This window comes from Drosophila hydei, unplaced genomic scaffold (assembly GCF_003285905.1).
Source record: "Drosophila hydei strain 15085-1641.00,03,60 unplaced genomic scaffold, DhydRS2 tig00000060-arrow-pilon, whole genome shotgun sequence".
Taxonomy (NCBI): domain Eukaryota; kingdom Metazoa; phylum Arthropoda; class Insecta; order Diptera; family Drosophilidae; genus Drosophila; species Drosophila hydei.
Window position 1 is genome coordinate 9199505 of NW_022045656.1, and position 8076 is coordinate 9207580.

Here is an 8076-nt window from a genome sequence, read left to right on the forward strand (position 1 = left end):
CTTTTATCATCTCATCTTTTCTTTTGAGTAGCAAAACTTAAGAAGACTTTGAGGTTGCAGCTAGAGATCAGTGGTTGAAATTATTTTTGTGCTGTAAGTTGCTTTTTCATTAGCAAGCAAGAACTTCTAAAAGTATTAATTTTTATTTGAGAAATATATAAAAAATATAAAAAAATATATAAAAAATAATATATATTATTATATAAAAATAAAAATTGAATTTGGCTGAACTACTCTGAATACATCTCTGTGTGTAAACATTTTTGAAAAAATTTTATTAAAAAAATTTTTGCTGAAATCACATTAAATTCAGATGCCTCACATCAAACTAACGATAAAGGCAGTTTTACTCTTAATTCAGTCTTAGCTTCTCTATGAGTCGAGTACCTCTAGGCTCTAAGCTGAAGAATAAGAATTTATTGTTCTATCACTAGAGCAAGTGCAGAATCAACGCTTTCAGTCTCAAGAGAATAAACCAATTTGTCAATATTGAAGTAATCCCTAAGCCTTGTCAACATGAACGAACCAGCCTAGTATTATATCTAATCATTCAATACTCTAGCATAACTCCCTACAAATTAGCCACAAATTAGCAAAGCTTTCAACTAGTTTTTAGCTTAATTCACAACACAATTTCGTAGAGGAATGAATCAACCTTAAGTTAAAAGCTGAAAAAATGAAACTTTTCGTTATCCATGATATGTTTTTAATGTTCACATATTTAATTTCACTGACCATTGCATGTCAGGGCGAATGCTAGACACATATCATGCTGAAAGCCCGCCCATCTTGAAATGTACTCGAGCTGTTCGTGTCCGGGCGAAGCTCGGCCAATGCTTTCCAGCTGAACCATGGCATTTATACATAGCAATGCTGGGAAATATGTATAAATACAGGTGTAGTGTATCCTGTTGCTTTCGTGTTGGCAACGGCTGACAGGGCGGGCGGAGCGAGGGTGCAGCCAGGACCAACAATCCGGGCAAGTTACAATGTCACGCACACATATTTCCTGTCATTCTAGCGTTTATTTCCTCACAACGCTTTATTTTTTTCTTTTTATTTTTATTATCGCATCCTTGTTAACACGTGCGTTCCCCCATTGTTGTTGTTATTGTTTGCTATTATTTTTGCTGTTGTTGTTTGCTGCAGTGCGTCCATGTGGCTGTGCCCCCGGGGGTATTCAAGTTTATTAAGGCAACGATCTTCGCTATGTGCACGGCCAAAAGGGGCGTCGAAGGCGTTGGGGGCGCGGCTACTCGCTGCTTGGGTCGGGTTACCAATTGACGTCCATTGGCTGGCAACGCCGCGTCTGCTGTAAAACAAAGAAAATAACAATAATATAATTATATGTTAGCATGACATGTTACGTGCAAGTGTCGTTTAGAACAATTTTTACACATTTCAGATGGTCGCCGGGCCTGACGGGGTATACGAGTTAAAGCTTTTCAGATTGCTCTGAGCAGAGCTGCGCAATATTTCATGTTACTATTATAATTAATTAATATTCCTGAAACTATTTATTTGATTTATAGCAATGCTTTATGTATACATAAATATGCAATTTTTTTGCCGTTTTATATCATTTTATTTTTGGCCATTCTGAAAAGCAGGTCTATCTTAACTAGCTGTAGAAGTTATAGTTGGAGATCTATATAGTTTATTTTTTAAAGCACGCGCTTTCTGCACTGCAATATTTTCCGAATTTCGTGTCTGTAGTATCTTAAGTATTTCTTTTATTTCCGATTTGCCACGCTTAGCAGAAAATCTTAACATTTAACAAGATGATATATATTCCTAAATTCAAGGCAAACAGCTTGTGTTTATATAGGCAGATGAAAAGACAGACAAACAGACAGCCAACACAAACAACACCAATATACTCTGTTCACTTTGTGTTAGAGCATAAAGAGTATAAAGAGAGAGTATTAAAAATAGGTCTTGTTCTCATGCCAAATCAAACTGAAATACTAGTTCCTTAAGATTCATAGAGAACTCTGAAAATAGCCTTTGAATTAAAGCTTATCCCGGTCTCACCTAACACAGATAATGCTCTGCTGCTTAATGTATTTCGCTAAAACATTTCAATATAAAAAGAATGTTTAAAACATTTCTTTAGTTAAGTTAAATTTGCTGCCTGTAGAGATCATAAATGTTCAATGCACGATTAGCTAAATCAAAATTTATTTATTGAATATCTATAGCTTTTGGCTGGCAAAAGTTTGGCTATAATTTTCCAGCCACAAGCGAAATGCGCATTTGCTGCGCTGGCTAAAACTAACCAAAATTTTGCTGGCATTCCCCGGGTGTACCACAGTCTAAGCATTATAATTCATGGAGGCAGAGGGATGCGGGGGTTGGGGCAACCTTTATGAGTAATTTGATACCTTGCGATAGCTTTTTGGCAAAACTTTTGACTTTGAGGCCATTAATCAATTAATTAAGCATTTTATGAATATTTCAGCCACAAAGCGAGAAATTGGCATTATAATCGCCGGGGAGCGAACCGTATTCCGTTCCAGGTCCACGAGGAGTTACCTTTCGCGGGCCACTTAGCAATGCACATGAATATTTAACGCGAATGGGCGAATGTCTAAAAGTTATGTGGCTTGGGCCGGGCTTCGTCTATCGGAGACCGGAGACGGTGTTTGGTCAGAGCGCTGGGTTCGTGCTGGGTCCATAATCGAGCGCATGATGACGAGCTGTCGTTGAAGCTGGATAATAAGCAGAAGCTAAAGCACAGAAAGGGATAATGACTTGCGCCTCCCCAAGAAGTTGATGAAAGCAGCCAGCGAAGGCGAGCTACCAACTTTCTTGGAAAGAACAAAACTTTATGACTAATTAATTAAATGCGCTATAAAAATGTTCCGTTCGCTGTTGGCAAAGTTTATGCATTTCTGAACCATGAAAAATGAGCGTCGGGAAATTTCCTACCATCCAGCGGAAAAGAAAAAATCATTTAAACAAAGAGTCACAAAAAAAGAAAGGAAATTAACGAAGCAGCCAGCGACAAAACGTTTGAGTTATGCGCTAAACAAGTTTCGCAGCATCGCTAAATATGCAGGTGAGTGAGACGGGTCGCGTGTGTGTGACATGTCGCTGTTTGCTGTTTCAATGCCCTGCACTCATTGGAAATAGATAAGGTGGGGCATGATGGGAGAGTGCCTATACTTGGCTCTACTATAAAAGATATTTGCTAAAATAAAAAAAAAATATTTTGGGCTGAGTTTTAGCATTGATTATTTATTGTTTTACTTTAAAAATAATTCATTAGATTAATAGACTATAGTTGCTATGTCTTATATAATATTGAGCTTGGGCAAACAATTTGTGAGGCAGCCGGATGAAATCATCAAAAGTTTTAAAAACAATTATATATATATATAAATAAAAAAACTTTATTCCATGCTTAAAATATACTAGGGTCTACTCTTACTGGCCTTTAAATTGTCACCTACCATGACTCTGTTGGCAGACCTAAGTTTATGGAGCAAATGTGCTTGAGTTTATATTCTATGATTGATAACGTTAAGGAATATTTTTTTACAATTTATTTAGTTTTTTATAGTATTTATTAAATATTTTTCAAAGGCATATAAAGTTCAGCTAAATTTTATATCATTTACTAAGTATTTTATACAAAGCTTCTATGGCAACTAAATCTTAGCTCAACATATATCTCTTATTACTTAGCTCTTCTCATTTTGAATAAGTTTGAGTTACTATCTATCTCCATCTCCACTCATTCACACGAGTCTGTTTAACTCACATTCTCAATTGATACTCATTTTGCTTGGATTCTACTTTATGCTTACCTTTTTCTCGTTTGACCTCCACTCATGAAGGGATATCTTCTAGCACTGCTTTCCTTCTTACTTAGTTTATTTCGCCTTCACCCTGAAAACTTTTTAATGAGTTTGCCAAATGCTGCAAAGTGCGCAGCCAACATCGACGTCAATTGGTTTATAATCTTTATTTTTGAGTTATGCCGAAACATTATTTTCAGAAAAGAAAAAATATAAGAAGTTGCGAAACAATGTCAGTACAAGCAGAGGATGCAGACTATATTTGCCAGAGCTGAGAAAAGGTTTTATTGACTCTTGAAAATCGATTATAATATAACTCAAGCAGGAGTGATATTATGTCAGTAAACGGTATTTCAGTAGCTGCTTTAGTTATTGATTAAATGGCTGATAAATTCATGAATTATGCTTAGCTTAGTCATTTCTCTAAATAACTCTGTTTACATCTTAGTCGCACTTGAAGGCAAAGATGTTCAGCTTCAGCTAAAGTTTTTATTATATTAAAGCATAATTTTATTGATGTAAACATTGCTATACATACGCTAAAGACACTTAAGCTTAATAGCCATCTGATGCAGTGTCTATTTGAGTCGTACCGTGACAATTGCTCAGATGTCAACCTCATGCACAATAGCTGTCAGTGGCAAAATAGCAGTCAAATCGTGGCATTCAGCATGTTATTCAATACGTTGACAGTTGCATGTGTACATATGTGTCCAAACAGAGAGGGAGACACACACACACAAACACACACACATACAGATACAGATACCCATTAATGGTCAATTCCATTTCGATTTGATTGTGCGAACGTTCCTGGTCTGAGGCATTCAACGTCTGGACTGGACTCGCAATTACGCCAGCCTCCTGCGGCGCACGTTAAGTGCGCACGGCACACCGGTTGGGCTCACGTATTTCACGTGCATAGTATTTGTAAGCCTGAAGGACCTCATGTGGGTTTGTCAAATTAGCGCATCGTTTGTTCTGCCAGGCCAGAAAGCTCTCCGTCGACTGTATGAAAATCATTGTTAATTTTTGAGTCAAGTTTCCGCTTGCCATTTCTTGCCGCCGCCTTAAAGTGACTCACATCAGCGCACTGCGGGTTGTCCGCCGCAAATTGAAATGAGTTCTGCCAGCCAGGCAGGCAGGCAGATTTCGACACACACACACACACACATAGCCAACTGGCTGCTAATCACAAATTCATTAATTTCCCAGACCAGAGCACATGGCACGCAGGGCATGCAAATTAAACAATTAACATTTATGTGTGGCACAAGCAAATGCAAATACCTAGTTCAGGGCCGCAGGTGTGGGCTTGACTGAGGCAACTGTACATCAATGTATTTCACATGCGAATTTTTTTATCTTGCCTTTCTTTCCTTTGCCTAGCTTTTCACACCCGGAACCGGAAGCAGGTTGTCGCCAGCAGTGGCAGAACGATTGCACTTCTCGTTTGTCTAACGCAAATCGAGTGGAGTGAAGTCTATTTACAGATGATGCCCGAAACCAATGAGCCCTGACCCAGTCCCACAGTCCCATGGTCGAGCTGCTGTTGCTGCTTCTGGCGGGGTAAACAAGTCAAAGTAGTAACCGCCGACATACCCAGTTGGCTCTAGCCACCCACCCAGCGAGAGCCAACCACAGACGCGTCTTTTGTTTGCTCTAACTCATTGTTGTGTGTGTGTGTGTGTGTGTGTGTGTGTAGTCTGGTTAGCTGTTTGCTATTGTGGCTGCAGATTTGCTCGCTGAGGCACTAAACTTTTATTTCTTAAATCCGAAATCGTTTGTGCCCCTCGCACAAAGTCAATATGCGGGCACATTTTCGATGTAGGAAGTAGGGATGTATGTATATAGGACGAGGCAGGGCAGTTTGGGAGTTGCATGTCTGTCAACGGCCATGTAGCTGCTGCTACTTCCTGTTTCTGAAAATCGGTTTTTGTTGATTTGAGCGCCAGTTGTTTAGTCGCCGAAAACATGGAACGCCATCGCCGCCAGTCAGACCAAAACGACATCCATATCCAACATTCAACATTCACCATCCAACAGCAGCCCAGCCAGCCAGCCGGCCAGCCAGGCAGCCAGCTAGCAATGTCCACCAACTGGCAACTGAAGTGGAGTTTTGTTTGTTGTCCGTTTGTCAATTACAAACTTTTATTGCAATTTACTTTTGTTTCAGGCTCGCAGCAGTCATTCGCTTCCATGTGGACACACTTTGAGGTCGTTTCAGCAGTGGGCATGGGCTCAGCCACTGCCTGTGTCAGTGTCAATGTCTGGGCCTGGACCTGGGCCTGACGCGGCCGACCATTGTGGTACGTTCATGTTTTACGTTCAAGTATTTAATATTGTTTTCGATGAAGTAATATCCATTTGTTGTTTGATGAATTGTAACGGTCGGTTTTGCCATCAAATAACGATTGCCCTATTGGAATTTCATTGATGTTTGGCCAACGGATATTTGGCAATGGCAGTGGCCAGCGTGGTTTGATTGCTCTCCACCAAAATTGTTTTGTTCTGTTGCATCGCCTGCAGCCTGAGATCTTAGTGTTAAATGAAAGTGTTAAATGGTCGGGGTTAGCTTCTGCAGTCAACTCATATCTAAGTGTATAATACTTCGATTCTATTATGTATTTGACTTAAGCTTCTTGCTGGAATATTTGACTCTGTCTATAAGAAGTTATGAAAATGTAATTTAAAACAATTTGTCAACGACACTACAGCCGGACACACACGCGTAGTCGGAGCAGAGCGAAGTCGAAAAGAAAATGTGAAAATGAATATAATGAAAAAGAGAATGAAAATGAATTATGAAGTATGCGCCAAGAACTCGGCACTGGGAAGTTCCGTCGTTCTCGAGCTGTGCGTACGTGAGGGGCAAGCAAATGGCTTAACAATGGCGGCGTGCGTGGGCGGCATGTTTGGCACGCGCCACGCCTACAATAAACCGCAAATGTGTCGCCCGGATGGACAGAAATGTATGCAACATATTTCACAGTTCGAGCCTTGACACAGTACAAAACAGACCCAAGGGACCGCATATGGCTGAGCAACTGTGCAGCTTTAACGCCTACGCTTAATGCGTGCCAGTTAAAGGCAGCAAGCTGCCGCGTCCCCACACACAGACACACACACACACACAGCCCCAACTTTGTTGTCACACTGAAATTTTGACTTATGTGCGCTCTGGGGGTAAGTTATACTTTACTACAGAGCGCAAAGGTTTGCGCTTGGCGCCATGTTTATTGCGATTTCATGTACCATTAAACCAAGTCGCAGAGTGAGACGAGTAGAGAGCAGAGTAGGGGGAGAGAGAGAGAGCATAAGAAACTCGTAGACATGGCTGGAACAGTTCGCTAATCTGTTGATAAATAAACAAAATTCACAACTTGATAGCTTCATTCAGAATAACCGAATGAAAAAATGCTGTAAGCGTCGTTGATAAATGCCAAACAATTTTACCTGCGGCAATGGCGACACTTTTTCAACATCCTCCACACACACGCATATACACACACACACACTCTCACAGCTTCAAATATTTCTCTCTCACTTCTACTGCTCAGCAGGCGACTCACGTCGCGGCACGCAAATGTGACCAGGAGCAAGTGTTGCTGTTGCTGTTGCTGCTGCTGTTTACTGTTATTTTTGTTGTCATTCATCACTGCGATGAATTCCTAGGAGCAGCATGTCAGCTGTATGTAAATAAAGAATTGTCACTTTGACACGTTTGATGCGTGCCAAATGTTTGACAATTTTAACTTCATTCTCTCGTTCACTCTCAAATACATTCATGAAGTAGAATTATTTCACACTGTCCGTATACGTTTCGATATAAAGCTCAATTTTAAACAATTAAATGTGTTTTTTAAAAATTGATCAACTGCCAAATACCCCATGAAGTGTAAGCAAATAAAAGTAGGTTGAAGTGCGGTATATACAAAGCGGAAAAAAATGTTTTTAATTGTTGAAACTTATTTTTTTTTTATATTGATTTAATAAAAATAAAATAAATTTTATGAAAATCCTGTGAATCATCAATGGTAGTTTTCAAAATATGAAAAAATTATTTTGTTTTTGATATATATTTTTTGTACATTTAATTTTAATGAAAGTTCTTTATTTTGATATTTATTAACATTTTGTTAAAAGTCTTCTTGAAATTTAAATAATCTTTCTAAGTATTTTAAAGGTATTTTTAAGCATCCTAGATAATTTACCATTTTGAAATGAATATTAATTATTTTGGTATTTTTAAACATTTTATTTAAGTTTACTT